This window comes from Rhinopithecus roxellana, chromosome 8 (genome assembly GCF_007565055.1).
Source record: "Rhinopithecus roxellana isolate Shanxi Qingling chromosome 8, ASM756505v1, whole genome shotgun sequence".
In the NCBI taxonomy this organism is placed as follows: domain Eukaryota; kingdom Metazoa; phylum Chordata; class Mammalia; order Primates; family Cercopithecidae; genus Rhinopithecus; species Rhinopithecus roxellana.
The window spans coordinates 125,475,086-125,491,784 of NC_044556.1; the positions used below are offsets into that span (position 1 = coordinate 125,475,086).

The 16,699-nt window shown below is 42.0% G+C and overlaps 1 protein-coding gene across 1 annotated transcript in view; it reads right to left on the reverse strand.

Annotated features, from left to right (window-relative positions):
- TNR (tenascin R) overlaps positions 1 to 16,699 on the reverse strand; it is a 419,993-nt gene that overhangs the window by 192,709 nt on the left and 210,585 nt on the right. The window contains exon 2 of the mRNA XM_010367389.2: positions 14,335 to 14,435. The gene's annotated coding sequence lies outside the window, so the exon portion shown is untranslated. The remainder of the gene's footprint in view (positions 1 to 14,334; positions 14,436 to 16,699) is intronic.

Below are 16,699 nucleotides of genomic sequence, written 5' to 3' on the forward strand. Positions count from 1 at the left end.
ACTGGACCCATGAGGTTACATAAAGGATCACTTCCAGATGTCCAGAGCCATATAGGTTGTGATGGACAGAATAACAACCCCTCAAAGATACCCATGCCTTAGTCTCTGGAATCTGTGAATATGCTACCTTATATGGCAAAGGGGACTTAAGGTTGCTCATCAGCTGACCTTAAAATAGGGAGAGTAACCTGATGAACTGGGTATTCCTAGTGTACTCACAAAGGTCCCTAAAAGTGGAAGAGGGAGGCAGGAGAGGAAATCAGAGTGATGCTGTGTGAGAACTCCATCAACCATTGCTGGCTTTGATATGGAGGAAGAGGGCACCAGCCAGAGAGCCTGGGTAGCCTGTACCCTGCGTGGAAAATGCAAGAAAACAGGTTCTTCCCCAGAGCCTCCGGAAAGAATGCAGCCCTGCCAACACCTTGGCAACAGCTCAGTGTGACCTGTGTCTGACCTACGGAGCAGTAAGATAATACATTTTTATTATTTTCAGCCACGAAGTCTGTGGTCATCTGTTTTGGCATCAGTAGGAAACTAATACACAGATACTTCCCTTCCAGCAGCATAATCTCTAAGCCTGGACTATTTCAACCAGGGAACCAGCCTGAGAGGTTTATGTATAGGGAGATGCTTGGTAAAAATGTAGTGTTCCTTGATGAAAAAGTCTAAAGTTTTAAATGCCAAAACTACCAGACTGAGAGAATAGGACCAACTAATGCCTGAACAAGTTTGATTTTAAGTTAAGTGAGCATGACGAGCACGTTGTTAAAAACTCAGACCTGATTAAATCTCTGATGAAGCACAGCATGATAAATGCCAGGCGACCACAGCTCTGTGAAAACTGAATGCAGTGTGCAGAGCGGGGGAGATTTCCTGTGGGGCTGGATGCCTGAGCCTGAGGAAGGCAACATGGTCACCATGTGGTTTGTGCTAATAGTGGTTTTCTGCTGCAGGGAAACATCTCGTCCACGCTGCCCAGTCTGTTTTTTTTTTCTCAGATAAAGAGTGGGAGGATAAAGAAGTTGCGATGGTATCACTTACTGTGGGGAGACCCACTCATTCTGGGCCAAGTCTTCACCAGCTGAATGTCAGGTTATGAAAATAAACTTTTAAAATACTTCTACCCGGAGCTGGAGAATGGAAGTGTGGCTGCTGGAATTAGCATAAATCATGTGATTGGGTGTATTTATTTATTCAATAATTATTTCATGTATTCTGTCATTGGCCCATTCATTCATCAAATATTTGCTATGCATCTACCCTATGCCCAGCCTTGACAACACAAGGTGAAACACTGTGTAGTCTTACTCTCAAGGAGATGTCAATCTAGTTGAAGAGAATGATCTGTGCTCCCGTGTATAGTATTGAGTGCTCTGTTCACTAATTGAGCTCTGCCCTCAGATGCTAAGGAAACATGGGTGCCTAATTCAGTCTAGGTTTGGGGGTAAAGAGGGAGTCAGAGAGGGTTTGAGGAGGAGGTAATGTTCAGGATGAACTTTAAAAGGAGAGAATTAGTTTGGAGCAGGCATTCTAGTGGGAGGAACAACATGGTACTATGAAAGAGCATAGAACATTCTGGACTTGGGTGTGGCCAGAATTCAGGGTGCATTCCTATAGGGATCTAAGAAGAGGTGAGGCTGGAAAGACAAGCCTGGTCCTGAATTGTTGTGCATTCCTTGCTAAGAAAGTGAGAACAGTGAAAATGGTTAGTGAGTGTTAGGTAGGGATGTGAACAGCCACCAGGGTGCTGTGGGGAAAGTGTCCTGACAGGAGGGAGTCTGGATGCAGGTAGGCCAGATGGGAACAAAGGGAATTTCAGAGTCTGAATGGGGCCACAGGCATGGATGCTCTTTTTAAGGAAAGACTCACCTTAGCACTAAACTAAAGTGTGTTCTAAATTGGGATGAGGGCTTCAAAATGTATCCAGCTCACTTGAAAAAGCATGAAGGAAATAGTAGGAAAGTGGCAAACGTGGAAGGTTCTTGTCGGTGGCTGTGATATGTTCTTTAGGCTCCAAAAGAGTTTGTGGACGGAGAATGGATGGATGTGAGGACTGTGTTTAATATCCAATTTTATATTGTTGTCGTCTGTTGTGATTATAGGCTTGGCTCTTGGTTTTTTATTCAGAACCATTTATTCAGAAAATTTCTTATTCAGAATTCGAGTTTATTTCTCATTAATTCAGTGGTGGCTTTCTGTAACCTAGTGATTCAATTACCTAATAGCACCTGCCTGAAATGATTAACATAAGAGGAAGCCATGGGGTTGTATTTGATATAAATGATTTGTTTCCTGAAGTTGTAATTTTATTAAGGGGGGACCCAGTGAACTATCTTTGCAAATGAGGCAAGGTCCTGGTTTCTGCGAGGTACCTGGAAGGTTAATGAATGATTAGCAGCTAACAAATGACAGCATGGCCCAGAAGGAAAGTGGAGCTTCTCAAGTGGTGGGTCAGCATCCTGGAAAAATGAGGAATGGTTTCTAAGGGACTGTGTGGTCCACTTCCTGATAAGGTTGGGTATCAAGGACAGAGGGAGAAGTGACCGTGCTCATGATATCACTCCCTGACACACCTTCAATCTAATTGCTTGAACCATTTCCATATGGATCAAGCAGGGATTGAACTTCACCACTCCCTTCTGGGTTTCTGTTTCTCTGAAACAGATCCAGGCAGACCGGTGCCAGCAGGACCTGAGCTTTTCTGAAGTGACTATGGCAATATACTAGGATCTTTCAGTTAGCGGCTGATTTAAGAGTTTAAGTCAGAGGGAACAGGAAGAATTAGGGCACTATCTATTAAAAAATATTCTATTATTTTGTTCAGCAATTGAAAAAGTACATTTTATTTGTAGTGCATTGTTTAGTAATTATACCCATTTGTTGACAGAAGAATAAACATGTGGATATGCGCACAACTTATACGTCAATATAAGCACAGAGATAATTTGTACTTCTCAAGACATAAATTGAATATTTTCATGATTTTGACACTTTTTAATCCCTGAGAGTTCTGAAGCACAAATTAGTACATCTGAAAGCTGAGAGAGAGAGAGAGAGAGAGAGAGAGAGAGAGAGAGAGAGAGAGAGAGAGAGAGAGAGAGAGAGACAGCCCTTCAAATAGAGCACAGTGGTGCCAACCCCTCACCTCTAAATCCATATCCATCCCCACAAGTAGAGGTGCTGAAATATCTTTTCTGGACACTTTCCTCTACCTCCCCTCAACACTTCCTCCTTTGCTCTTCTCACATATGCTTCAGCTCCTGTACTGCTTTATCTTTATATTCTAGAAAAAATAGGAGCCCGTGGCTCAGTGCTGCCTATTGCCATAGTGGTATTCTAGGAGTTCTTTTCTGGGAGACTGTGTAAGTCAACTGTGTGACTTCACAGGGGAAAAGTACACCCATGTGCAGGTGGAGGAATAAGCAGGTGGAGGATGATTTTTTTCTACCCAAATTCCTTTTGTGAGGACTGATCTACTCAAAAGTTTGGTTTGACCTACTCCCATGAAATGTGTCTTCCCTACCTCTTCCCTAATCTTCTCCTTATAAGGGACACAGGTTGACATTTAAGCAGTTGAAAAAATGGAATAATTTCATGGGAATTTTTAAAAATACAGATTTCTAGGCCAGTCCCCAACTGATAGAATTAGCCTCTCCATGAGGTGAGACCTAGGAATCTGTATTTTTGTAAAAACTGTCCTGCTGGTTTTGGTTTTGGTATACTTGGTCAAAAAGGTAGCATTTAGGTCTCAGAGGCAGAGAACGTGTGTTTCATACACACTTCCTTGCACAGATGATAAGTTTCTTTAGCTGACTCTGATCCCTTTATTTGCTGATCCCTTTATTTGCTGAGCAAGACACCTTGCTCACATCTCCGCATATGTGATGTGGGTCTGGATCATTTGTCTGTTTTTAGTTAGTCTACCCACTGTGCATGTTTACAGGCTGCTCAGCACAAAAACACAAGCAGCATTGGAGATCCTAGTGCATACCCATTCCCTAGGTTCCTTCCCAGAGCCCAGTGTGCTAGACAAGCACAAGAAAGAACTCTGGAGCCTTACAGAAACAAGCTCCTAATTCTCTACTTAGGAGGAGTGTTGATGGTTTAAGTAAATAAATAAATAAATATCTCCTTCATTCATTAATTTCTTCTGAAAACTCACAGATTTCCCAGATATTACACTGAAATATAATATTTCTGTAAGCAGATATGTTTACACATTTGTAATCATGTGTATTGTCATGACTCAATTTGAGAACAAAATTTAGATTGCAAGCTTGAATTGCTGCTTCAGCTAGGTCTGTTCATCCTGGACTGGCTTCATGCACAACAAATGCCTTGTACAAGCAAAAGCAGCTACATTAAGCCAAGTCACCCACAGGGCCAGGTCTAGTGAACATCTCTCAGACTGTGCAGTCTTGGGACACACAAGTATGTCCACACAGGTCTGTCCTCAATCCCATCCCCATTCCTCCTCTCATATCTCGCCCCTACAGTGCTAAATACCATCACAAGGCTCCTGATTTTCATGGAGGTCATCATCTTTTCCATTAATGTCATTATCATATTCCAGGGTCCATTAGAACTCCTGCTGTAATGAGAACTTTGGGAGCAGCTGTTCATTATTTTCCTGGTCACCTGCAGCTCTAGTTGTCATGATGAATGCCCTGCATACAATTCTCACCTGTATCACACAGTCCCTCTTGCTACCATTAAGAGGATCATATTTTTCCCCCCATTCTATAGTCATCACCTCATTATAACTCCATTACCTTTTAGCATCATCTACATTATAACTCCATTATCTTTCACATAGCCACCATTACCTCCCTTATCACCCCCTCTACATTTCAGTTGCCCTCACCTTCTCCTTTACAGCCACCAGCTTTTCAATTACAGGTCCATTATCTTTATTATTACCTCAGTTACAAGCATAATTGCTACCATAACAAATTTCAATGTCTTTATCCACCCCTCTGCCATGCAATAACCTGGCCACCTTTGATAAAGTTACAGGCATCTCTATTATACACTGGACATGTAGTCCAACATCTCCATTAATGTTAGAATTCCCTTCTTTTCTTTCATCAAATCACCCATGATAATGTTAACTACAAAAGTTCCGCCACTTTCTACAGCAATTTCACTATTGCCATTGTCACTCTTATTTACAACTCACTCCTGCATCCTCATTTATCTTTCTGTAACAGCCAGAGAGTAATAATCCTCATCTTAAAGATACCAACACAGTCCTCTGTTACAGTCACCTCTCTGACTCTAAGAATTCTAACTACCAATGTCTTCCTTAAGGCAATTCAAGACCATACTAATATAACTGCAGTGCATACCGGCATTTCTGATCTTCCAGTGTGTGTGTTCGAGGGAAGCAAATTGTTTACAATTGTCCCGTTTTATCCATTAAATTTTGAGCTCATGGTAGACTAGACCTCATTTCCTTCCAAGAGCACTTAGCATCTGGACAAAGTTAACATTCAGCAGGTGTGGCTGATTGAAGGACCAAAAATGCATCACCACGCTTCCTTTATCTTTACACTTGCAGTCTATTGCTGTCGCATTGATCACTATCAATATACCTCATCAATATACTCTTTACCATTTCATTACCTCAGGCTCTTCCTCTTCATGGAGAGATGCATCTACTCTTCCATTTCTTGGCCATTATCACAATAATTATCACAGCTTCAATTGCAGTGGCTCCATTACAATTCATTACCTCTTCTGATGAAGGAGAGATAGGCTACTCCACCCGGGTGCCCGGCTTTCCTTTCAGAACAGCCCTCAGCTCCCACAAGGAATCGTGGTCTCTTTGCCACCAACTCTATTGTGACTTCTCCCCCAACATGCTTTCATCATTGCATAAGTGATATTTACACTCTAACTTGGAAGTGACAAGATTCAACTTACAAAAGGCAGCCTGATTTCCTTCCTGGTGTCTGGCTGTATGGTCTTGGATAAATCATTCAGGATAGTGCTTGCGTGAAGGAGCCCTGGACTCAAACTACTTGGGTTCAAATTCCTTTTCTTCCACTTACTAAGTTGTTTGAATTCATGCAAATTATTTAGCTTTTCTGCATCTGGATTTTCTTATCCATAAAATAGAGATAGTAATAATACCTACTATTGTTGGTTGTTGGGAGGAACAAACCAGTTAATACACATAAAGTAATCAAAAAGTGCTTAGCATGTAGAAAACACTTGATAAATCTTAACTCCTCTCAGGACTCTATTTTTCCCTAGCTTGAGAATGAGGGTTGAGGTAGAATGAACTCTAAAGTCCTAGATTGAACATTTGATGGGTCTGTGATTCTGGTATCAGATGAACAGAGTTCTGGCAGAATCCTTACATTACAATTCTTAAATCATCTCCCAGCTTTATTGTTCTCTGCTGACTCAGCAGAGAAGTGTGGCACTCCCTTGGCCCATAGCCACAGTTGTTCTGCACTGGGGCCGATTTCCACGCATTTTCTTCCTCAAGCCTAACGAACAACTTGCTGTGGTTTTGCCACTGCTGGACTTAGCTGCATACTCGTATATTAACCCTGCCACCTGGCCAACCTCACAAATAGCCCTGCTCTGTTTTTCCATATTAAACAATGCTGAGCCTTCTCAGGTGGCACTTGAACATGTCCAACTTTAATGTTGGAGCTATCCAGTTGGTCAGGGCTGCTCCAGGCCTCATGGCCAAGGATGCATGGTTTGATTCTGGCTTTGTTGCATTGTGATTTTTCTGCTCTTCTCTCTGTCTCTCTCTGTCTCTCTCTGTCTCTCTCTCTCTCTCTCTCTCTCTCTCTCTCTCTCTCTCTCTCTCTCTCTCCTTCTGGCTGTATTTTCTCCCCACCTTCTCCTCACTTGCATCCATCACCCTAAATCCTGCCTTTCCTAGCAGGGTGCCACGTTCTAAAATTATTTTTCCCTCTTCTTGCCTCCTTATTTCTCCTCTTCTCTGCTTTTTCCTCCTTCCATGGCCCTTAGACAGAAATTCTACTAACATAATTAGCATTCCAGTGTGGATAAACAAGTCTCTCAGAGAACACCTACCTTTCTGAAGGGAAATCTGGAAGAGGCAACACCTTGACAAGAATATACCTCAAATAGTAGGATTCCAGACAACTTGGCAGAACCGGTGTTATTCATTTGTTAGTTTGTGTCCTTTTCTTAAAATCTGGATGGGATGAGGATGGGATGGGAAGTAATTTGAGGGGCAGGGAGATTCCACTGTGCCAATCAAAATATATTTTGTTGGCGATATCCTGCTGTCCATAGAACCCTTTGAAATGTATTTAATATATCGTCCTTACTTTACCAATCTCTTCATTTCTCACAGAGCCTCCTAGAACCTCCAGCTAATGAAGCCATCTCATTTGCTGTGGAGCTTCTGTGGGTTCTTTACACCCAATTGTTAGTCATATGAGAACTCAGTTGTCAATGGTCACTCTGAAAGGTGTGAGGTTTTCAGTGTAAACAGCATTCCTGTCAAGTAAACATGAGGAAAAATGCCTGACTTTGTGATTACAGAGGCAACAAAAACCGACTGGCTGTGGTCCAATTCTACATAGATGACTGGGACCACAGAAATATTTTCTGCCTCTAAATTGTTGGTCTTTGGCCAAGGCAATCCAAGGGTTGGCACCGGTGCCCAGGGACACATGAGTGGCAGCTGCTCTACCATCACCATCCTCAGAAACTTTTTCTGTTTTCTCTTCTCTTTCATCTCCTCCTTTTGTTCTTACTTCTTCCTCTTACTTTATTTCATAGTCTGAGGTGTCATGCTCATTTGGTCTTCCTGGGTTTGTGTCACCTCTATTCTCAAGGCCCAGCTCAATGCTTGTGGCCTCCCCCATGGGGTTTTCTCTGGTCTCCGCCACTCCCATGAACCCAATGACACTTGCTCTATTTCTGCTTTCACTACTATAACACAGTCAATGCCAGGAAGTAGTATTTAGGGCTTGATTGTATTGTCATGAACTGATATTTTGTTTGTTTCCTGGGTTTAGAATAGCCCTCTTGGATAAATTCTTAGCCCTTTGAGTGCAGCAAGCATGACACATACTTCTTTTGTGTGGCCTGTAATGCATGCTTTTATACTTGACACAAAAATTGCTCAACAAAGACTTGCTTAACTATGCCTTCTACTAGTTTCTCTTAATTTTCCTTTAGCTGCCTTGCATTTCCTTTTATACACCCCACTCCGCTTCTCCTTTTCTTTTATCCTGCCTAAATGCCACAGGCTGGCACCACTCAAAGCCACTGCTTAAGTGTGCTGGATGCCACGCAGGCTTAGGAGATTTCTGACTCCTAGTTTCCTAGGAGCTAGGGACTGTGTCTAAGAGTGACAACGCGGGTACCACACTAGATAGGGCTAAATCATGGCCAATCAGAATCTTTTGGTTTGAGATATTGTATGTTCTTACTCATAAGTGGGAGCTAAGCTATGAGGATGCAAAGGCATAAGCATGACACAATGGACTTTGGGCACTCAGCAGGAAAGGGTGGAAAGGGAGTAGGGGATGAAAGACTACAAATTGGGTGCAGCATATACTGCTCGGGTTATGGGTGCACCAAAATCTCACAGATCACCACTAAAGAGCTTACTCATGTAATGAAACACCACCTGTTCTCCAATAACCTATGGAAATTTAAAAAAATGTTTTTTTTTAAACAGAACTTAAGCAAAACTACAATCTGTAGGCAAAACAATTAAGTTAATACAATATGTAGTACTGGAAAAAAAAAAGAATCATTTGGTTTGGCATGAGACAGAGAGGCTAACCTCAAGGATGTAAAAAGATGCCAAGAGGAAAAAAAAAAAAAAGCTGTTATGAGGCCATTTAGGTCCACACATAAAGAAACTCGATCACAAAATTATCAGTACTGGTTCACTTGTTAATGACGTATTTGTTAACAATATAGATACTTTCATTTGGGGAAAAATCCGGACAATTTAAATTTGCCTTTATGACATACCAGCGGATAATTTTATAAAGCTTTTTCACCATAAATATGGGTCCTGCTTATGATCAATTCTCATCTGTATGTTGGAAAGCAATTTCAGTAAGTACTTAGCTTAATCAATTTGTATCTGCACATTGACCTTCGGGACTCTGTGCGTGGGTCCCATCATGCAGTGTGCTCTGCAATTCTCTGTCTCTTTAGACAGCATATTTCTCAATATTTGTACATGGTTTTCATATTCAATCAATGCAATCATCTGTTCTCTCCTTTCAACCACTTCCCTTGACTGTGGAGGTGAGAATCCAGCAGCGCCTCTGTCACTTGTGTGTATTAGAGAATACTTGTTTACTATTTCCCCGAAACCTGAAGAACTGCAAAGATAGTGGGGCATTGTGGGATAGCAAGAATAATGTGAAAAATAAAAATAAATTTATAAACTTGTTTACACAATTATGCAAATGATGAGCACTTATACATGGCTGATTCCTCAATTATTCATGGTTTGAAGCCCTTGAAAATTCAATTCAACTTAATAACTTTTTCTTCAGTTCTTATTATCAGCAAGGTACTGTAATTTGAGGAAGGGGAGACAAAGATACAATTTGATAAGGAACATTAGAGAAATACACAAATGACTGCAATACAAGTTGAATAAGCACAGTAAGAAAAAGTACAATACATGCTCTGAGGGTTTAGTGCAGAAGAGATAACATCTGTTTGGGTGGATTCTTGGAGAATGGAGGAGATTACGTTAGAATCCCCTCTTCTCCATCCCTAGCACAGGTTATTTTGGTTGAGGTCCTTATCACCTCTCATCTGGACTATTAGAGCAACTTCCTATCTGATCTCCCCCTCGAATTGCTGTTTCCTGAGTGATCTTTCTAAAGGCAACCTGATTATGTCACTCCTGCCTTTAAACCCTCTATTGTTCCCATTGTCTGCAAGAAAGGGTTAAAGTTTCTCAGGATCTCCACTCAAAGTCTAAATGTCTGTCATTCTGTGAAGCCTCAGTACTCCTTGTCTCCCTGCCATGTACATAGCGCCTTCTACACGTCATGCTGCTTGGGCCCCATGATCTCAATGACCTTGCCCATGCTCCTCCTCCTACTGGACTGGCCTCCCTCTTCTCTCTTTTTCTCATTTCCTTTCATGGGTCCCCCATTTGCTGGAGAACTCCTTTGACACTTTCCTTGCTGCCGGCTCCTGCAAGACAGGGCTGATGATTCTCACCCTGCCTCTCTATAGTGCATAGCCTCACCATCTCACTACCACACTGTAATTAGGCGTGATGGAGGCACGCCTTGCCTTCCTTGTAAGAGTGTGTCCTCCATGTGTTCAGAGTCCAGACAGGGTGTGGCACCTAGTGTATGCTAAATGCATGTCTGCCGAATTATGTTGAATTTGTTGCACGGGTAGGTAGGATGCATTGTTTTCCATAGGATTCAGGGATAAGTAAATGGTGAGAAGTGAATGTAGAATGTTCTTCCCTGGAATCCAGGACAAGAGAAAGAGAGAGTGAATAAGGAAATCAAGGGAAAGTTTTTTTGTTTGTTTGTTTTAATGGAGACCAAGTCTCATTTACAAGCAGAAGAAAAAGAACTTATAGAGAATGAGAGAAAATGCAAGCAAGGAAAGGAGAGCAATGGGTGGATCAGGCTATAGAGAAGGGTAAGGAAGAGACCAAGGACTCAGTGGAAGAGTTAGTTGTGGCCAGGAGGAACCCTTTCTCTCCAGAGACATGTCAAAAGCAAGTTGGGCAGGATGATTGCACAGAAGCATTCTGAGAAGGAGAGCGAAACTGAGCAAGCTCTTTCTGTATAGCTCCAGGCTTAGTGAAGGAGGAGGTGAGTTTGCATGTAAACTGCCAGTTGATGCATCCAATGCCATTACATTTTGCACATGTAAACCACAAGATGTTGAGAGCAAACACAAGTGCTAGGAAGGTACTTGGACAAGCAGTCACCTGTTAGATAATATGGTCTTAATTAAAGCCTTGTCACAATGGCACGGAATGCTTAATTTCCTGAGACGTGGGTGGGCCAAGACATGGAAGTTCTGCCAAGACCTTCTCTGATACTCCTCTTTTCCCTTCCATGGTGATATGGTTTGGCTGTGTCCCCACCCAAATCTCATCTTGAATTGCAGTTCCTGTAATTCCCACATGTCATGGGAGAGACCTGGTGGGAGGTACTTGAATCATGTGGACGGTTACCTCTATACTGCTATTTTCATGATGGTGAGTGAGTTTTCCTGAGATTTGACGGTTTTATAAGGGGCTTTTCCCTTTTTGCTTGGCACTTCTCCTTCCTGCCATCATGTGAAGAAGGACATATTTGCTTCCCCTTCGGCCATTATTATAAGTTTCCTGAGGCCTCCTAACCATGCTGAACTGTGAGTCAATTAAACCTCTTTCTTTTATAAATAACCTAGTCCCAGGCAGTTCTTTACAGAAGTGTGAGAACAGACTAATACACATAGGGAACAGCCACTTGAGCTCTGACTGATCAGAAGTTTGGCACAGAGTCAAACACTGCAATTCTGGAGTTGTACTTTGCTGAGCCTCCTCAATCTGGTTTTATCACACAGGAAAGCAGACATTTACACTCTAACTGTAGTTTCTGATCAAAGCCATAGTTTAAATGGATTATAAGTAATTTGCTCCTGAAATCGCTCAAGAGTCCCTGAAGTCTGGGGTGAGTTTTGGACTGGCAGGGCCAGTGCAGGAAAGGTGGGTTTGCCCGCAGCTATGCCCAAGCCCCAGGTCCCCTCCTTCACCTACCTGGCTCCTTGGAGTCCTTAACATCCCTCCAGGGAAATATGGTGGGCAGTCATTCCCCACCTGAGTGCTAATGCTCAAGGGTTAAGCTCAGGGTTTAGCTTCTCTTGAAAGTCTGTAAGAGCAGCTACATTTGTTGAACATTTCACAGAGAAGTTTAAATTCAGGGACACTTCTTTCATGACCACCCATATCTAGAAGGGCAAACCATATTTTTAGGAGTTCAAGATTTAATTCTGGGGATAGCCAGGTGCCTAGTTTGGTTGGGACAATATAGCAAGCAGATAACTCGGTTTATTTGTTTGTAAGAATACATTTACCTAAACATTGAACCATCTGTTTATGTCCACTTTTGCTTGTTTTTTAAAATTCCTCTTTCCCACTTTGCTTTTATTTTTATAAAATCTGACAGAAGGGTATTAAGTTGAAAGGCTATGTGTATTTGGCTTGATGAGCGTGTTTTTCCTTTTTGGGAGTGAACCCACCCTTAAGAGTTACAGAGTGTGCTGAACATATTCATAAAGTGAAACTTTCATATTTCTCACTATTTTACATTATTCTCTGCCAAAGTCAGGTACTAACAGCATTAATATCAAAGTAAATTGCTAAATAATAGTTGCTCAGTAAAGGTTATTGTCTGGAACTGAAAGTTATCATAAGGTGTGGGGGTATAGAATGAAGCTTTTCCATAAATTATCACCACTGAAAGATAGAACTCTGTCCTGGGCCCTTTCCCCCAAATTACCATTTTTTGAAAGTGCATGATCATGGAGACATATCTACACACAGAATCATAGACCGTTAGAGATGAAGGGCACCTTATGGACACATACAAACCCAGTTTTAGGCTGCAAAATGGGAGAAGGTAGTACGGTATTTCAAAACCTGTCTGCAGTACAGAGCAGGCTTGAAGCTGGGAGCTCAACTCCCCAAATATCACATTTATCTCAATTTGGTAAGAAGCTGAAAACCTATCTGGGACCATTTAAATTCTAATGTTATTAAGGGCTCATCTAATCAGCTTTTAAAATAAGCTGCTTCGAATGCATGGGAAATGAAGGCGAGATAGAAGCAGGCAAGCAAGGCAGTTCAGGCCAGCCTGTGAGCACCTGGGTTTGAATTGCCAAGGAGCCATGAGGGGACCTGGCTGCCTACCTATTTGGTAACTCCTGCAATTCCAACACCAAGCCATGCTAGTGAAAAGTGATTTGTAAATGTGTGGGGGAGGGGACTAATCTGGACAAGCTATGTTCTCCTGTGAGGTGTTCAGACACATGTGACAAGTTTGGCTCGGAAAGATGGACTACCCTCTGTGCCAGAAGGTGACTTTGAGATTTAATCAGCAGGGTTTGTCAAATATTCTTTTATCCCAAGTGCTTTCCCTGAGCAGAGTGCAGGTCAGTAAAAATGTCTTCATTGTAATACACTGCCAGTGATGCTTTTGTGACAGGCACCATTAGCTGCTGGTACACCGTGGTCCACCCTCCAGCTCTGCTTGGTTGCAGAGAACTTGATCTGAACCAGCTGGTATCCTAGAAGCAACAAATTCACCAAGTCTCCCTTAGGTGTGAATGGTTAATAGCCAGCATGATAAGATAATGCCTCTTGTGAACTTGAATGTTCAAAGGTGTTTTAAATGGCATGGAGTACTTTGCAGTCAAGTGCCCCCAAGGGAGGCAGGCTGCCACTGAGGGTATTCTGGACTGATTCAAACACGGGGCTTCAGAAAAGACTTGCCTTAAGTCTGCAGAGTAGCATGATGGAAACGGAGACTGCAGTGAGTCTGAGGAAGAAAATGAGCTCCTGAACAAACTTTTCTGAACAAACTTTAGCAATTGTATAACAGAGACAGAAGACTGCTGGCCGTATTATTGTTTTGTACAATGAAAAAGGGCCACACCTGTTTGAAAAGTTCCCAGTTCAGTATATCAAGCTTGAGTGCCATGGAAAGTTATTAAAGGAGCAAAATATTCACTGTGCCTGCCAACTCTGTGAATCCTAACAGCCTTCTCCTGTGGACCATTTTTTAGAGGTTATTATTTCAACCTGAAAATTCTTTAGACATATATATGTGGTATGAAAAAGGAATTAGGAAAGCTTTTAAATTAAAGGAAATAAAACGACAGGTTTTTCCTCCAGCCATATAGTTATGGATAGAGATAAAGAGATGGATTTTTTTTCATAATACTTTATTAGGGGTATTGGAACTCCAGAAATTTTAGAGTGAGACTGGTGAATAATTTAGCACTGATTCATGCAGGCCCAGTGCAGGCACGGGCAGGCTGGGAGTCAAGTCTAGCTTCTTGGAGGGACTGAGCACAGTAACACACTTTTATTACCAACCGCATCATGAAATGCATTCAGAAATATTTTATGAGAAGCCAAAGCCTCGGTACCCGGTTTCTCCAGCTTTTTCAGAGACAACATGAAGCCCAGAGGAGCTAATGCATTTCAAGGAGACTAGCCCCCAGGGTGTTGTTTCAATAACAAAGGGTCTCGGATCCCTGGGAATATGCAGTTACTAACGAAAGCCTCAAACTGGCCATGGGAATGATTAATGATCAAATGTTCACAGGAAATGGTACCTTTCGTGATGGTGTCCTCGATGTTTTCTCTTTACTGCACGTTCTTTAATCCTAATTCCAAAAGAAACCTGTCCTCTATGCAGTTAAAATGATATAGCCACCTGAAACAGAAATAAGGGAGGGAAGAAATATATTAATGGTTTCAAAATAAGAAAGCCTGGTTTCCTTTTTATTCTAAGTGCCACATCTCCTTTAAAATAAATTTGTATATGCACCATGTGAATTTCCAAAGCAAAAGAAAATTGTTGCTTAGTTGCTTCTTCTCTCCAGAGACTTTCATTTATTTCATTGATTTTCTTTCATTCATCTCATAGTTTTCAATAAAAAGGTAAATATTTGAGGTAAACAAATCTATAGAATGATTATAAATCCAGAAATGTGCTTCAGGTCTTTGAAAGTGGCTGTAATAACATGCTTAGCTGATCTGATTATGACAAATGCTTGGTACTCCCTCCAAAAAGCCTTCCATACAAACCTCTGCTCCCCAATCTGACCCCCTCTTATGTCCTTAATGTCCCTGGCACTCTAAGCATTCCTATGTTGTGAAAGTCTCCATGTACTATAAACCTCTTTGTTTGTGCCATGCTCACTCTGGACTCCCAACTTTTCAGGGTCAGAGTCTTTGACTTGCTCACTGCTCTAGTTCCTGTCCCAAGCACAATGCCAGTGCATAAAAGTTCAACAAAGAAGGAATAAATGCATGCAAAACAAAGAGTCATTCTCCCAGGTTAGAACAACCTCCAATAGAAGCAGTGGCATCGATTGTTAAGTGAGAGGCTTCTGAGTAAGCAAATTTGTCAGCCTCTGTAATCAGGGGTCCTACACACATCTTGGACCAGGCCTCCACTACAAAATTTCCAAGGATGTGTCAACACAGTTGGTGGCTCGATGATTATGCCTTCAAGGGCTTGCTTCTCACAAACCCTGCTAAGTCTTCTCCAAATGGGACACTGAGCCTCAGGGATATCATTTATAGATGCCTGAAGAGGATGGATTTGCAAAAATCAGGTGATGTCTGAGAGAGGAAGAAGCAGGCATTTGGCTGAGGTGCAGGCTTGATCATTTAAGACATTTGTGAATAAATTAACCTTCCCTGGAAGACCTCATGAAACCTCAGAACTGGAAGAAGTGTAAAGATTATTTAGCTCTGAAGGGCAAACATTTTCCATCTTGAGTGAATACTCCAGTGCATCCACCGTGGCTGCCTGGAGAGTGGGGACAAGAAGAATTCTGAGGTGGCATCACAGGGAAAGAACTGGTCATCAATGGGTTTGCCAGGGTCCAGGACTGGGAGGTGTTGCGGGTGATATAAATGCCAGGTATTTTTCTCTTCCAATTCTAATCTGGCTGCTCACCAAATGGAAGAATTGCAGGTTCTTTGGACAGTGTAATTTAGATGGTTGTTGTCCACAAATTGCAGCCTCTTTGGGGGGCAGATAGCTCTGAGACTAGAAAATCTCTTCTTCCATGGAATTACAACTCCCCCTCCTGTTTGCTTCCATCCACTGACCTTTCTTTTCCTCATCCTCACCTGTGAGGTGCTGACTTCACTCTCAGAAAGCTGGTCCAATATCTTTTGAACCAACTACATCAAAAGTCATGAAAAATATTAGGAAAATCCCCTTCACTTGAGTTTATTAAAAACACTGAGTACCTTTGACATGCTATTTTATTGTTATCTGTTTCTCCAACTAGATGTAGGCACAGTTGTTCACTCATTGAACTAACACGTTTATTACGTTTTAAAGTTCTTCATTTGATATTCCTAAAATTATAAAAGTGACACATGCTTATTATAATAAAAAAGTCAATATAAAAATGCATGCAGAAGATGCTAATCATTTCCCCCAATCTCAGTTCCTTAAGTAACATTTTAATACACTGGTAAGTATCCTTCCACACTGTCATAATTCCCAGGAAACAGCTTGAGACTGGATATGCACACAGAAGGCTTACTGAGAGTTAACTCCTGAAGGCTATGGCACCTGGGGGAAGTACAGGAAGTGGAACTGGCCAGAGGGAACGTTGGAGTTGTTCTGCATTGAAAAAGGACCCACGTCTTTGGGCCCCACATGCACCCATCTTTGGCTCTGGGCTGCCCCAGGGAGAGGATGGGCAAAGAAGCTCTTTTTGGCTGATGGTGATTCCTGAAAAGGGACTCAGCTGTGAGCTGTCAGCAGCCAACGCTCCCAGCAGCTGCAGAATTGAGTGCCTCAGTTGGGTGGTGTCTCAGAGCACCCAAATATACACCCTCCCTTTTGCTCATTTAAACCTAATTACGCATATATAACAGATATACGGGATGTTTTTGTTTATCGTTTTAAACTGAAATACTCTGCAACTTGCTTTGACTTAACATACAAAC